Source organism: Ursus arctos, unplaced genomic scaffold (assembly GCF_023065955.2).
Source record: "Ursus arctos isolate Adak ecotype North America unplaced genomic scaffold, UrsArc2.0 scaffold_7, whole genome shotgun sequence".
NCBI lineage: Eukaryota > Metazoa > Chordata > Mammalia > Carnivora > Ursidae > Ursus > Ursus arctos.
In genome coordinates, this window is record NW_026623089.1 from 49718487 (window position 1) to 49732225 (window position 13739).

The following is a 13739-nucleotide window of genomic DNA, read 5'->3' on the forward strand; positions in this document are numbered from 1 at the left end:
AATAAATTCGAACTTCAAAGAACATGCATTTCCATTAATAACGTTGACTCTCCTTGCCTCCTGGTGATATTGGGTAGAGGGGAGTGGAGGTCAATTTCATTCTTTAACTATCTTGGTCTATCAGGCCAACAAAAATATTCTCTGTGTTAGAGGGAAATGCATTATTGTGCTTCTGATGCAAAGAATCAGATGGGAGAGGTTGCTTCCATAGCCAATGTGACCTAAACCCACAAGAATCTAAAAATACCATTGCGGACAACTACGAATTAGCCACCCCATTGGAGGAGACTCAGCGACACCCATATTTCAAAACAGATAGTCACAACACAATTTCTTTTTGGCTTGAGTTTTTTTGTTTGTATGTTGTTTTATTTTTGTGGCTTCAGAGTTTATTCCATGGAATGGTAGGGTTATATAGACGAGAACACTGAATCAAGAGGCAGGCATCCCAACATTTAGTACCAAGTTTGGCACTAATCGATCAGAGGCCTTGGGCCAATTAACACCTCTCTGAAGGCCCTGAGGCTCCTTCTCTCTAAAACAAAATGGTTTACTTACATGTTTCCATGTTTTTTTTAATAATTTTTTATGTTAGTCACCATACAGTATATCCTTAGTTTTGATGGGGTTTTTTTTAATGTTTTTTGTATGCTCTTTCAATCATAATATTCTACAGCTGTGGAATTATTTTCCTCTTCCTAAAGAAATTCTGCTTATAATTACATTTAAATGCGTTTCTATTCCTTGACCCCAAGAGCTGGGCAGGAGAAGGCACTGAGTGCAAAAGATGACATTCTGGAATTCACAGTCAGAGGGTCATCCCCAAAGTGGAAAATCAGAAGTTGACTGTATGTGTGTATCATACATATGGATACACAAGCATGCACCTTCTTGGCCAAAATACTTCTCACTTAATCATTACATATTTATTAATATTTATTAAATGCGCCTTAGAGAATGCTTCTACTTATAGCTAACTATATGTGATCAGAAAAGGTGATAAGAACATGGTTGATAACATGCACAGTCTTTGGCATCAGATGACTGATTCATATTCTGCCTCTTTAGGCAAACTGATATAACTCTCTGAGCCTGTTTCCTCATCTAGAAAATGGGAAGAGAATACCTTGCTCATGGGATTATTGTGAGACTCAAATAAGACAATCCACATAAAGCACAGTAATTGCTATCATCACTATTATTTACCACTATTACTACCATTAAATCCCATTAGGTTGCCGTAAGAGTTTACTAAGAACATATATTAAGTACTCAGCACCAGGCGCACAGTAAAATCTAATAAAGATTGCCCGTACTCTTATGTTACACTCATCTACATAGTATTATTATGTTATCAGATAAGCTTGTAGCATTTCTCTTTAGTCCAATACCCTTGTTTCCCCCACAAAGACAATTTTCAATGGAATAGCTCTAGCCCTCAGGCCCCCGCAGACAAAAAACACAAATCCCCATCAAACTAACGCTTCTCGGTGGTAACAAGGCTTGGTGAGAAGAGCCATGCAGTACAGACTGACTTATGTTCCTCCTCTGAAAAGTGAAAAGCCGCAGCCGATGAGCTCAGATATCCGTCCAACTCTGGCTTTGCACGACCCTACCTGTGAGCCATTCCAAAGTGTGGGTAACACCCACAGCCCAGCATCCTCCCTCTTGGGAGTGTGAATGAGTGATGACCCCAAACAAACAACCTGAAATCCAAAGGAATAGCTTCCACATACAGCTGCAAGAACTTGTGGGAGATTATTCCCAAAACAGGGGTTGAATCCATTTTCTGGGCATGGCTTAATTTTGTTCATGTTGAACAATGGACGGATGTTTCCAGGCATCAATTCACAGACAGAAGAGTTTCTCTGCTACGTCTTTAGTTTCCACTTAGAACAATATTCAGCAACAGTCATTTGATTTCAGTCCTCTACTAGTGAAATTCCTTGTTTGTTTTTCCCAAAAGTTCAAAGGGATTGGCATTGAAAGTTCTGCCCACGATCGGTGACTGCTGCAAATTAAGATGTCCTAACCATTTACCCCAGGGTTGAGGGCAGTCCAATAAACAGGTTCTTCTCTGCTTTTATGAGCCACATTAAGTAACAAGTAAGCATGACTCGTTCCTTTGGCTGTAACTTACGTAATTTATCTCTCTGGGAAAGGTGCACAAGACCTCAGAGGGAGTCATGTAAGGATTCGTGTGAGAACTGAGACAACACATGACTACAGTCACAGTCTGCTAATTTCTGCTGGTTTCTAGGAGGGGAAAGAAAGGGGGAAGTATGTTAAGGGTTAAGGGGGCTTCAGGTCTTTCGGACGGTATAAATTACCATGCCTCAAGGAAACAAGGCAGATGGCAATTCAGCATCTCCAGTGGGTGCCCCTCCTTCCTGTAGACACACCCCAAGCCACAGTTCTGCTTCAAGAAGGGCATTGCTGCTGACTCTGGACTTTTAAATAAAAGCATATTCTAGAACCATGGGGACAATGGCAAGACACTGGCCATCTCACACCTGCCACTTGCTTACTCAGTGCCTGACAAGTGAGTCTCAAAAAAAAAAAAAAAAAAAAATCAACGGGCGAGAGAGAAGAAATGAAGATGACACCAATGCCAACTTTTTATCCCCATTATCTACTTTATTAGAGTTTTCCTAACTCCTCTACACAAAGGAAAGGGTAAGCTATAGAAAACTAAGTGGCTTTGTCATCAAAAGCCTTCTCCACACTGGCACGCAAACACCTGTCAGTGCAAAAGATGCCTCTTTATCAAGTCTTCATACCTACCAGGAGCCAAGAACACCAGAGATTTCAGACTATTTTCTTCCAATGTTTTGAAGTCCCTTTCAGTTCACATGAAGGCTAACGATTTCAAAAAAGTGGGGAAAGGAAAGAGTTCTTAAAAAAAAGAACAAAAAAAAAAAAAACCCATACAAGAAAGAAAAAGGAAAAGATATTGTGCCATGATTATGAAGTCCTAAAAGCCTTTTAGCTGACAGCATAGGCTTTGTTGAATAGCCTCTAAGAACCTCCACTGAAAGACACAATACAGCAATAAAATAGAGGCAGAGCATCCACAGTGTAGCATCCCCAGCCTCCCAAATTCAGATAGCCCATTTTATAGCGGAAGTCAGATTTCTACCCCAACAGCCCTTTGGAACACTCAAGGTCCAGTGTGGCATCAGACAGACACACAAGTCCAACCAACTGATATATCATTTTCTGCCAAAAGAGAAATTAGTTTGTACCAACCTTAGCACAAACCTCCAGTTAAAACCAGACTTCAAAAATAGCAGAAGTGCCTTAAACCCTCAGAGTGCCCCCATGCCCCAAGTCTATCCGTCCACCGATGATGCTCTGTCCTCAGTTTCTACACTGAGTGATGATTGCCAAGCTAACCAAGTCTGCTTTTCCAAGAGCTTGCCCCAGTCAGCAGAGTTCAGACACTTAGCACTCGGGCATTCACAGCACTCACATGGGATAGCACTGGCTTATGGAGAGTTGTGGTCAGAGCTATATAAACCTACCTGTCATAATTTCAGTAGCCAGTGCACTTCCTGCCATTCTGCCCTGACCAGCTGTAAGTAAACAGAGGGTGAGGACTGGAAAGAAGAAACCACAACCAAGATTATACTGAATAAGTTCACACATCTCCCACACATCCCAACATGAAAGCAGGATTTCAATAGCACATGCAGTATTTGGCTTGGGTGTGTGAAATACCAGCTTTTGAGTGATGGAGCACTCACCCCTACTTCAGACATACCTTTTCTCTTAAACTATTACACTTGGAGCTCCTGCTCCAGACCCATCCATCTAACAACAGAAAGCACCTCTCAAGCTCCTTTCTGACACAAGCCCATCATTCACCGTTTGCTGGTATGCACAGTTTTTGCTGACAAAGCTCCATTACTAGAAAAAGCTCAGTAAGTAAAGCTGATTTGAAATAACTATATATTATAGGGAGGCTGGATGAAGAAAGCTGATTTGGAGTCTAGAAAATCATCATATAAAGAGGCTCTAGAAAGAACTGCTTAATTATTTAAATACTTTCACTTCCTACAGACCATACATCATTTGATTTATCATCAGTGTTCAATATTTGGTAATTTACTGGGGTCATCTGACAAAACAACTCCAGATAGCAAGTACATATCAGACACTGTAATTCTTCAGTTGAAATGTCTGCGCATCCCTGATTAATGTTCAAATACTAAGCTAATGCTATCAGACTGAGGTGTGTGCCAATTCCAGCTCTCCAGTGAAGATACAAAGCTGAAAGCATGTCGGTAAGGCACCCTGAAGAGCAAATTACCATGTGTTGTCCTCCGTTGTCACAAGATAGACTGACAGAATGGCTGGGATGGCCCCAGCAAAGATGTTTGTCCATAAGTCAGTTGAACAGAGATGGCTAGTCCCGTGTGACTCACTGCCTGATTCAACTGCTATAGCAAGTCACAGAGACCAAGAGCTTGGGAGGAGGGTGTGTACCTACTCCCCCCCTCCATGCCAGGCTCATCCTGAGCCCAGCTCTGTTTACGGTGTGCCAAACCCAAAATGCATCATTATAGACTCCCCACCTCCTGGGGATCTTGCTCTTCAAGATCCATGTCTTGCATAAAGCTTTCTTCCTTAGCCAAGCTCAAAATGCTCTCTCTAGTCTTTCAACTCCTACTACCATCAGTGTTTATTTTGAAATCAAATTGTCTTCTCAATAAATTCAAGGTAGAATCTACATCTTCTCAATATTCTCTGGAGTTTTTAACATAATAATAAATAAGAGCAACTCAAAGTTTCAGGCCATGACAAGTCACATGGGTCAAAAATAAGAAATACAAGAAGTCTAATATCAATTCATAAAGAAATCCAACCAATAGATTTCTAATTCTGTAACCTGAAAACAGGCATATAACTTTTAAAGTGCCTATTTACACAACTTGATCATATGGTAGGTCATAAAAAGGACCTACAGTTCCAAGAAACAGTACAGACCACGTGACCACATTCCCTGATCACATTTGACAAAAATTTTAAAACCTCTAACTTTTATGATGAGAAAAATCAAGACCCCAAAATATCTAGAAAATAAAAATATAAAACATTACATATTAGTATCTACAGGACACAACTTAAAAAGTGCTCAGAGAAAATTCCTAGCTTTAAGCAGTACAGTTCCAAAGAAGATAAACTGCTTATGTGTGCAGCCCAAATACAAAGAATAAAATAAGGAAAGCAGAAATATTGGTAGGTATATAAACAGTAATAAGAGGAAAATAGTGGCACTAACAAATAAATGCAAGACTATTGAAGTAATAAGCTACCAAACCAATAATTAAGGGGAAGAAAAAAGGAAGTATATAGTCAACATATGCATATGATGACAGGTGGGCGCTCCCTGGCCCAGCGTGCCCCATTGCCATCCCCTTAAGCCCCGTGGGCACATGCGGTCCCCACAGGGTACACCCCTTGAATGCCTGGCTCTGGTGGACAGCAGGGCTTAGGATTCTATGCCCCACAGGACTAAACTATCAGAAACAGTTCTTGGCAGGTTATCTCCCCCCAAAGCACGGCACAGACAGGAGACTGATACACAACCCCAGCTCTATGACCACTCTTTCAAGACTGGGAGAGGTAGTTGTTTCACCTAATACACAGACACAAACATGGAGAGTCTAGTACAATGAGGAAACAAAGGAGAATATTCAAAACAGAAGAATAAGATAGAACCCAGGTTGGGGGTGGAGGTAATTAACCAAAGGTAATTTACCTGATGAAGAGTAATTTACCTGATAGAGTTCAAAATAATGGTCCTAAAGATGCTCACCTATCTCAGGGGAAGAATGGATAAACACAGAGAAACATCAACAAAGAGAAACTCTATCAAACATACATCATGGTGCTGAATAATAAAACTGAACTGAAAAATACACTAGAGGGACTGAACAGCAGACTAGGTGAAACAGAAGAAAGAATCAGTGACCTGGAAGAAAGGGCAGTGGAACTCACCCAAACAGAGCAGCAAAAGGAAAAGGAAAAATAAAATAAGAAGAAAACAGAGAGGAAAGCAAACCATAAGAGACTCTTAACTATAGGAAATAAACTGAGTTGCTAGAGGAGAGGACAGTGGGGAGCTGGGGTATCTGGTGATGGTCACTAAGGAGGGCACTTGGTGTAATGAGCACCGGATGTCATATGCATCTGATGAATCACTGAATTCTACCCCTGAATCTAATAAAAATTTTAAAAATTAAAATACAGATAAATAAGTGAAAATAGCTTAAAAGATCTATGGGACAACATCAAGGGAACAACATTTGCCTAATAAGGAAGGATGGACAGAGAAAGGGATAGAGAATTTATTACAAGAAGTAAAAGGCCAAAAATTTCCCTGAAGCAAGAAACAGACATTCAGATCCAGGAAGCCCATAAAGTTCCAAATAAGATGAACCTCACGAGATTTACACCAAGACACATTATATTAAAATGTCAAAAAGTAAAGAAAATCTTAAAAGCAGCAAAAGAAACCAACTTGTTCTGTACAAGGGAACCCCCATAAGACCATCAGATTTTTCAGAAGAAACTTTGCAAGTCAGAAGGCAGTGGCAGAAAGAAAAACTTTCAACCAAGAATACTCTACCCAGCAAGGTTATCATTCAGAATTAGAGAGAGAGAGAGAGAGAAGGAGAGAGAGAGTGTGTATGTGTGTGTGTTTTCCAGCTAAGCAAAAAATAAAGAAATTCATGAGGCACCTGGGTGGCTCAGTCACTTAAGCATGTGCCTTTGGCTCAGGTCATGATCTCAAGGTCCTGGGATCAAGCCCTGCATCAGGCTCCCTACTCAGTGGGGAGCCTGCATCCCCCTCAGCTTATGCTCTCTGTCAAATAAATAAAATCTTTAAATAAATAAATAAATACATCACCACTCACTAGCCTTACAAGAAATGTTAAAGAGAATTCTCTAAGCTGAAAAGCAAGGGTGCTAATTACTAATAAAACATATAAAGTAAACGTCTCACTGGGAAAGCAATTATATAGTAAAAGTAGTAGACAAAAAAAAAAAAGCTAGCATGAAGATTAAAAGACAAACTTTAGTAGGAAATTAAAAGAGAAACTTTAGTTTGATTAAAAGACTAACAAAGGATACACAAAATAAAAAGATGTAAAATGTGACATCAGAACAAACATGGTGGGGGGGGAGGAAGACTCAAAATGTAGAGTTTCAGAACGTGTTCAATTTTAAGTTGTTCTTGACTTTAGATATAGGTAGATAGATGCTGCTATATGCAAGCCTCACAGGCAAAAACCTAGAGTAGATACACAAAAGATAAGGAGAATGAATTCTAAACATGGCATTATAGAAAGGCATCAAACCACAAGGGAAGAGAAGAGGAAAAGAAAGGAACATTGAAGAACTACATAACAGCCAGACAACAATTTACTGAAGGGCAATAAACACTTATCTATAATTACTTTAAATGTAAGTGGACTAAATTCTCTAATCAAAAGATAGAATGGCTGAATGGATTTAAAAAAAAATAATAAAACCCATCTATATGCTGCCTACAAAAGACTCACCTCAGATATAAGGACACACACAGAATGAAAGTAAAGTGATGGACAAGGATGCTTATTGCAAATGGAAACTAAAAGAAAGCTGGAGTACCTATACTTAGACAAAATGGAATTTAAAACGACTAACACAAATTAGGCATTACATAATGATAAAGGTGTCAATCCAGCAAGAACACATGGCATTCATAAATATTTATGCAACCCAACATAGGAGCACCTAAATATATAAAGCAAATATTAACAGATCTAAAGGGTGAAATCAACAGCAATACAATAGGAGATAATATCCCACTTACATAAAAGATAAATCATCCAATCAATAAGGAAACAACACATCAGATGGATTTAATAGATATATACACAACGTTCCATCCAAAAGAACACATTATTTTCAAGTGCACACAGAACATGTTAAATCAAAAAACAAATCCCAATAAATTTAAGACTGAAATCATATCAAGTAGCTTTACAAACCATAATGGTATGAAACTGGAAATCACGAAGAAGAAGAAGAAGAAGAAGAAGAAGAAGAAGAAGAAGAAGCAGAAGCAGCAGCAGCAGCAGCAGCAGCAGCAGCAGCAGAAGAAGCAGAAAACTGGTAAAAAAATTCAAATATGTGGAGATTAAACTAAATACTACTGAATAACCAACAAGTGGAAGAAATCAAAGGAGCAATGAAAAATACTTTGAGACAAATGAAAATATTGCATACCAAAAATCTATGGAATGCAGAAGCAGTTCTAAGAGGGAAGTTCACAACAATACATACCTATATCAGTAAGCAAGCAAAATCTCAAACACCTACTTTATACCTAAAGGAACTAGATAGAGAGGAACAAAGCAAGCCCAAAGTTAGTAGAAGGAAAAATTAAAGACTAAAACTAGAAAACAACTAAATCAGAACTAAGAGCTGGTTCTTTGGAAAGATAAACAAAATTGATATACCTTTACCTAGACTCACTAAGAAAAAGATAGGGTTCAAATAAAATCAGAATGAAAGAGGGAATGTTACAACTGTTACCAAAGAAATACTAAGAATCATAAGCAACTACGAATAATATACCAACAAATTGGACAACCTAAAAGAAATGGATAAATTCCTAGAAACACACAATGTTCTAAGACTGACTCAAGAAGAAATAGAAAAATCAATAGATTGATTATTAGCAAGGAGACTGAATCAGTAATCCAAAACCTCCCAAAAAAACAAAGTCCAGGACCAAACAACTTCTCTGGTGAATGCTACCAAACATTCCAAAAAGATGTAATACCTACCCTTCTCAAACTCTTCCAAAAATTGAGGCAGATGGAATGCTTCCAAATTCATTTTATGAAGCCAGTATTACCGATACCAAAACCAGACAAGGATATCACAGAAAAAGAAAATTACAGGCCAATATCCCTGATGAAAGAAAAAAGATTGAAAAATCTTCAACAAAATATTAGCAAACTGAATTCAACAATACATTGAAAAGATCATACACCATGATCATGTGGGATTTATTCCAGGTATGCAAAGATCACTGATTTGCAAATAAATGTGATACACCACATTAGCAAAAGGGGAAAAAAATCATAACCATCCCAATAGATGCAGAAAAGCATTTGACAAAATTCAATATCCATTTATGATAAAAACTCAACAAAGCAGGTATAGGGAGAACATACCTCAACATAATAAAGACCGTATATGACAAGTCCACAGTTAAAATCATACTCAATGGTGAAAGGCTGAAAGCTTTTCCTCTAAGATCAGGAATCAGACAAGGAAGCCCACTCCCACTGCTTTTATTCAACACTGCATTAGAAGTCTTGGCCAGAGAAATCAGGCAAGAAATAAAAGGCATCCCAATTATAAAGTTAAAAAGTCACTATTTGTGGCCATTTTATATTTATTTATTTATAAATATATAATTATATATTTATATGAATATATTTTTATATCTATATATATTTATATGTATTTTTATATATTTATATAAAAAACTCTTAAAAGTCCACAAAAATGTTAGAACAAGCCAATTTTGTAAAGTTGGATACAAAAATCCGTTGGTACACAAAAATCTTTTATACACTATCAGAAATTAATAATCCCACTTATAATTGCATCCAAAAAAAAAAAAAAAAACCAAAAAAACAAAAAACAAAACCCTAGGAATACACTTAACCAAGAATGTGGACGACATACACTAAATGGCATTGATGAATGAAATTAAAGACAACAGTAAGTGGAAAGATATTCCATGTTCATGGATTGGATGAATACTGTTAAAATGTCCATACTGTCCAGAATAATCACAGAATCAAAGCAATCCCTACCAAAATTTCAATGGCATTTTTCACACAAATGCAACAAATAATTCTAAAGTTTATATGGAACTACAAAAGAGCCCAAATAGCAAAAACAATCAAGAAAGGCAGTATACCCCATGGTTTCTAACCATATTATGAAGCTACAATAATCACAACAGAATGGCAATGGCATAAATACACACACATTGGTCAACGGAACCAAATAGAGAGGGCAGAAATAAATCCATGCATATACTGTCAATAACTTTATGACAGGGGCGCCTGGGTGGCACAGCAGTTAAGCGTCTGCCTTCGGCTCAGGGCGTGATCCCGGTGTCATGGGATCGAGCCCCACATCAGGCTCCTCCGCTATGAGCCTGCTTCTTCCTCTCCCCTGCTTGTGTTCCCTCTCTCGCTGGCTGTCTCTATCTCTGTCGAGTAAATAAATAAAATCTTTTAAAAAAATAAAATAAAATAACTTTATGACAAAAGAGCAAAGGATATACAATGAGAATAGAACAGTCTCTTCAGTAAGTGGTGCTGGGGAAACTGGGCAGCCAAACACAACACGATGAAACTCAACCACTACCTTATACCATAAACAAAAATTAACTTAACTCAAACTTGATTAAAAGACCTGAATGTAAGACCATAAAACACCTTGAGGAAAACATAGGTGGTAAGCTCCCTGACATCGCTCTTGCCAATTTTTTTGGATCTGACTCCAATGGCAACGGCAACAAAAGCAAAACTAACCAAATGGGACTACATTGACCTAAAAATCTTCTGCAAAGCTAATGAAATCATCAACAAAAGAAGGCGGCAACCTAGTAAATGGGAGAACATATTTGCAATCAAGTATTAATATGTAAGCTATATAAAGAACTCCTACAAATTATTAACCAAAAAACAATTTAAAAAATGGGCACAGCATCTGAATAGACAGTCTTTCCAAAGTCATACAGATGGCCACCAGGTACATGAACAGTGCCCAACATCACTAATCAGGGAAATGCAAACCCAAACAATGAGGTATCACCTCACACCTGTCAGAATGGCTATTATCAAAAAGACATTGGCAAGGATGTAAAAAGAAGAAAAACCCTCATGCACTGTTGTTGGAAATTTAAATGTGGACAGCCACTATGGAAAATAGTATGGAAATTCCTCAAAAACCCAAAGATACAACTACCATATGATCCAACAATTCCACTTCTAGGTATTTATCAGAAGAAAGCAAAAACACTAAATCAGAAAGATATATGCACCCCTATGTTCATGGCAGCATTATTTACAATAGCCAAGATATGGAAACAACCATAGTATCCATTAGTGGATGGATAAAGACATGGTACTTATATACAATGGGATACTACTTAACTATAAAAAATAATGAAATCTTACCATTTGCCACAACATAGGTGAACGCTAAAGATATGTTGCTAAAGTAAATACATCAGACAGAAAAAGGCAAACACTGTATTTCATTAATATATGAATCTAAAAAGCAAACCAAAACCAAACTCATACATGTAGAGAACAAACTGAGGTTGCTAGAGGGGAAGGGAGTTGGGGAGTGGGCAAAATGGGAGTAAGGAGTCAAGAGGTAAAAACTTCTAGTCATAAAATAAGTCATGAGAGTTTAATGTACAACATGGTGACTACAGTCAATGATATTTTATTGCATATTATGTAACTTTATATTGTGACAGGGGGAAACCAGACTTATTGGGATGGTCATTTCACAGCGTATACAAATATTGAAACTTTATGTTATACTCCAGAAACTAATCATGTGATATGTCAAATATACCTCAGTAAAGAAATATTTTTTAAAAGAATGTAAATATATATATATAAGCAGATACCAAATAAATTAAAAGACACAGAAGCAGTAACTTTGCTCAACTTTAATACATTTCAAATTATGGATAAACTGGGTATTCTCTAGAATAATATAAACCATCAAAACTGGGGTGCCTGGGTGGCTCAGTCGATTATTCAGCCAATTCTTGATTTTGGCTCAGGTCATGATCTCAGGGTTGTGGGATCAAGCCCCGCATCAGGCTCCGTGCTCAGTGCAGAGTCAGCTTGGGATTCTTTCTCTCCCTTTGCCCCTCCGCCCAAGTGCTCCCACATTCTCTCTCTTAAAAAAATAAGATCTCTTAAAAATAAGTTATCAAAACTAAGTCCAGAAAATATTGAAAATCTAGATAGACCAAGTACTATAAAAGATATGGATAAAGTGATCAGAGATAACTAATACAAAGCCCCAAATGTTTTACAGACAAGTTTTATCTATTCCTTCAAGAAATAGATAACTATAATGCTATTTGAACTATTTGTTCCAGAACAGAGAAAAATATTCAAAACTATTTTTATAAATAAGTATAACATTGTATTAATCTACTCAGACTGCCATAACAAGATACCAGAGACGGGGGTCTTATAAAACAAATTTATCTTCTCACAGTTCTGCAGGCTAGAAGTCCATGACCAAGGTACCATTAAGTTTCATTTCTGGTAGGAGCACTCTTCCTGGCTTGCAGACAGCTGCCTTTTTGCTATGTTCTCATATAGTCTTTTCTCTGGGAAAACCTCTCCCTGATGTTTCTTTCTCTTAAGGACACTGGTCTTTTTGGATTAGGGCCCCACCCTTATGCCTCATTAAACCTTTATTAACTCTCTAAAGGCCTTATATGCCTAATATAGTCACATGGAGTTTAGGGCTTCAATATATAAATTTGGGGGGTACACATTCAGTCCATAACCAATGGGATTAGTAAGTGCCTCAGTATTAAGAAATCTAGAATAGTCTGTCCTATTAGTCAATAAGAAGGGAGGAGGCAACAACATGCTTATCTCCACAGATTCTGAGAAAGCACTAATGTTAAAATCCAGCATCAGCTACTCATGTTTTAAAAGCAATAAATAGGGGCACCTGGGTGGTTCAGTTAAGCATCTGCCTTCAGCTCAGGTCATGATCCCAGGACCCTGGGATCAAGTCCTGCATCCCTCTCCCTGCTCAGCAGGGAGTCTGTTTCTCCCTCTGCTCCCTGACCCTCCCCCTACTCTCACTCTCAAATAAATAAAATCCATAAAAAATGAAAATAAAATAAAATAAGCAATAACATACTGAGATCTCTCCAAGATGCTGATTTCGATTTCTTTGGCTATCTGTAAGTGGAATTATTGGATCACATGATAGTTCTATTTTTAATCTTTTGAGGACCCTCCACGCTGTTTTCCATAGTGGCTGCACCAATTTACATTCCCACCAACAGTGCACAAGGGTTCTCTCTTTTCCACATCCTGGCAAACAACTGTTATCTTCTTTTGTTGATAATAGCTATTTTAACATGTCTGAGGTACAGCAAAGTGCTTATAGTTAACACTGTACCGTATATTTAAGAACATTTAACACAAAATTTTGCTAAGAGGGTAACTCTTACCACACAACCACACATATACCAATAATAAAAAAGAGGGTGGAAGGAAACTTTTGGAAGTGCTAACTATGTTTATGGAATTGATTGTGGTGACTGTTTCATGGGTATACACTTACCTCCAAACTCATTGTATGCACCAAATATGTATGTCTGTTCATACTTCAATAGTTTAAAAAGCACTAAAACTACACTGTTTAAAAAATCATTTTAAAAAATCCTCTCAGTACTAGCCAATGCAATTAGGGAAGGAAAAGCAGCATTAATAAGAAACCAGCAATTTTTTTTTCCCCATATGATTCAACTGTATGCCAAAACCCAATAGAATTAACTGAATAACTTTTAGAAAAGAGATATTAATAAGGTGGCTTATTATGAAATTAACGTTTAAAAACCAATAGTTTTACTCTTTACTATTTCATTTTTCATTCCA

General features: G+C 37.6%; 1 protein-coding gene across 4 annotated transcripts in view; it reads right to left on the reverse strand.

Moving 5' to 3' along the window:
* The window catches only part of LRMDA (leucine rich melanocyte differentiation associated), a 1028511-nt gene that overhangs the window by 970750 nt on the left and 44022 nt on the right, over nt 1-13739 (reverse strand). The window lies entirely within an intron of this gene.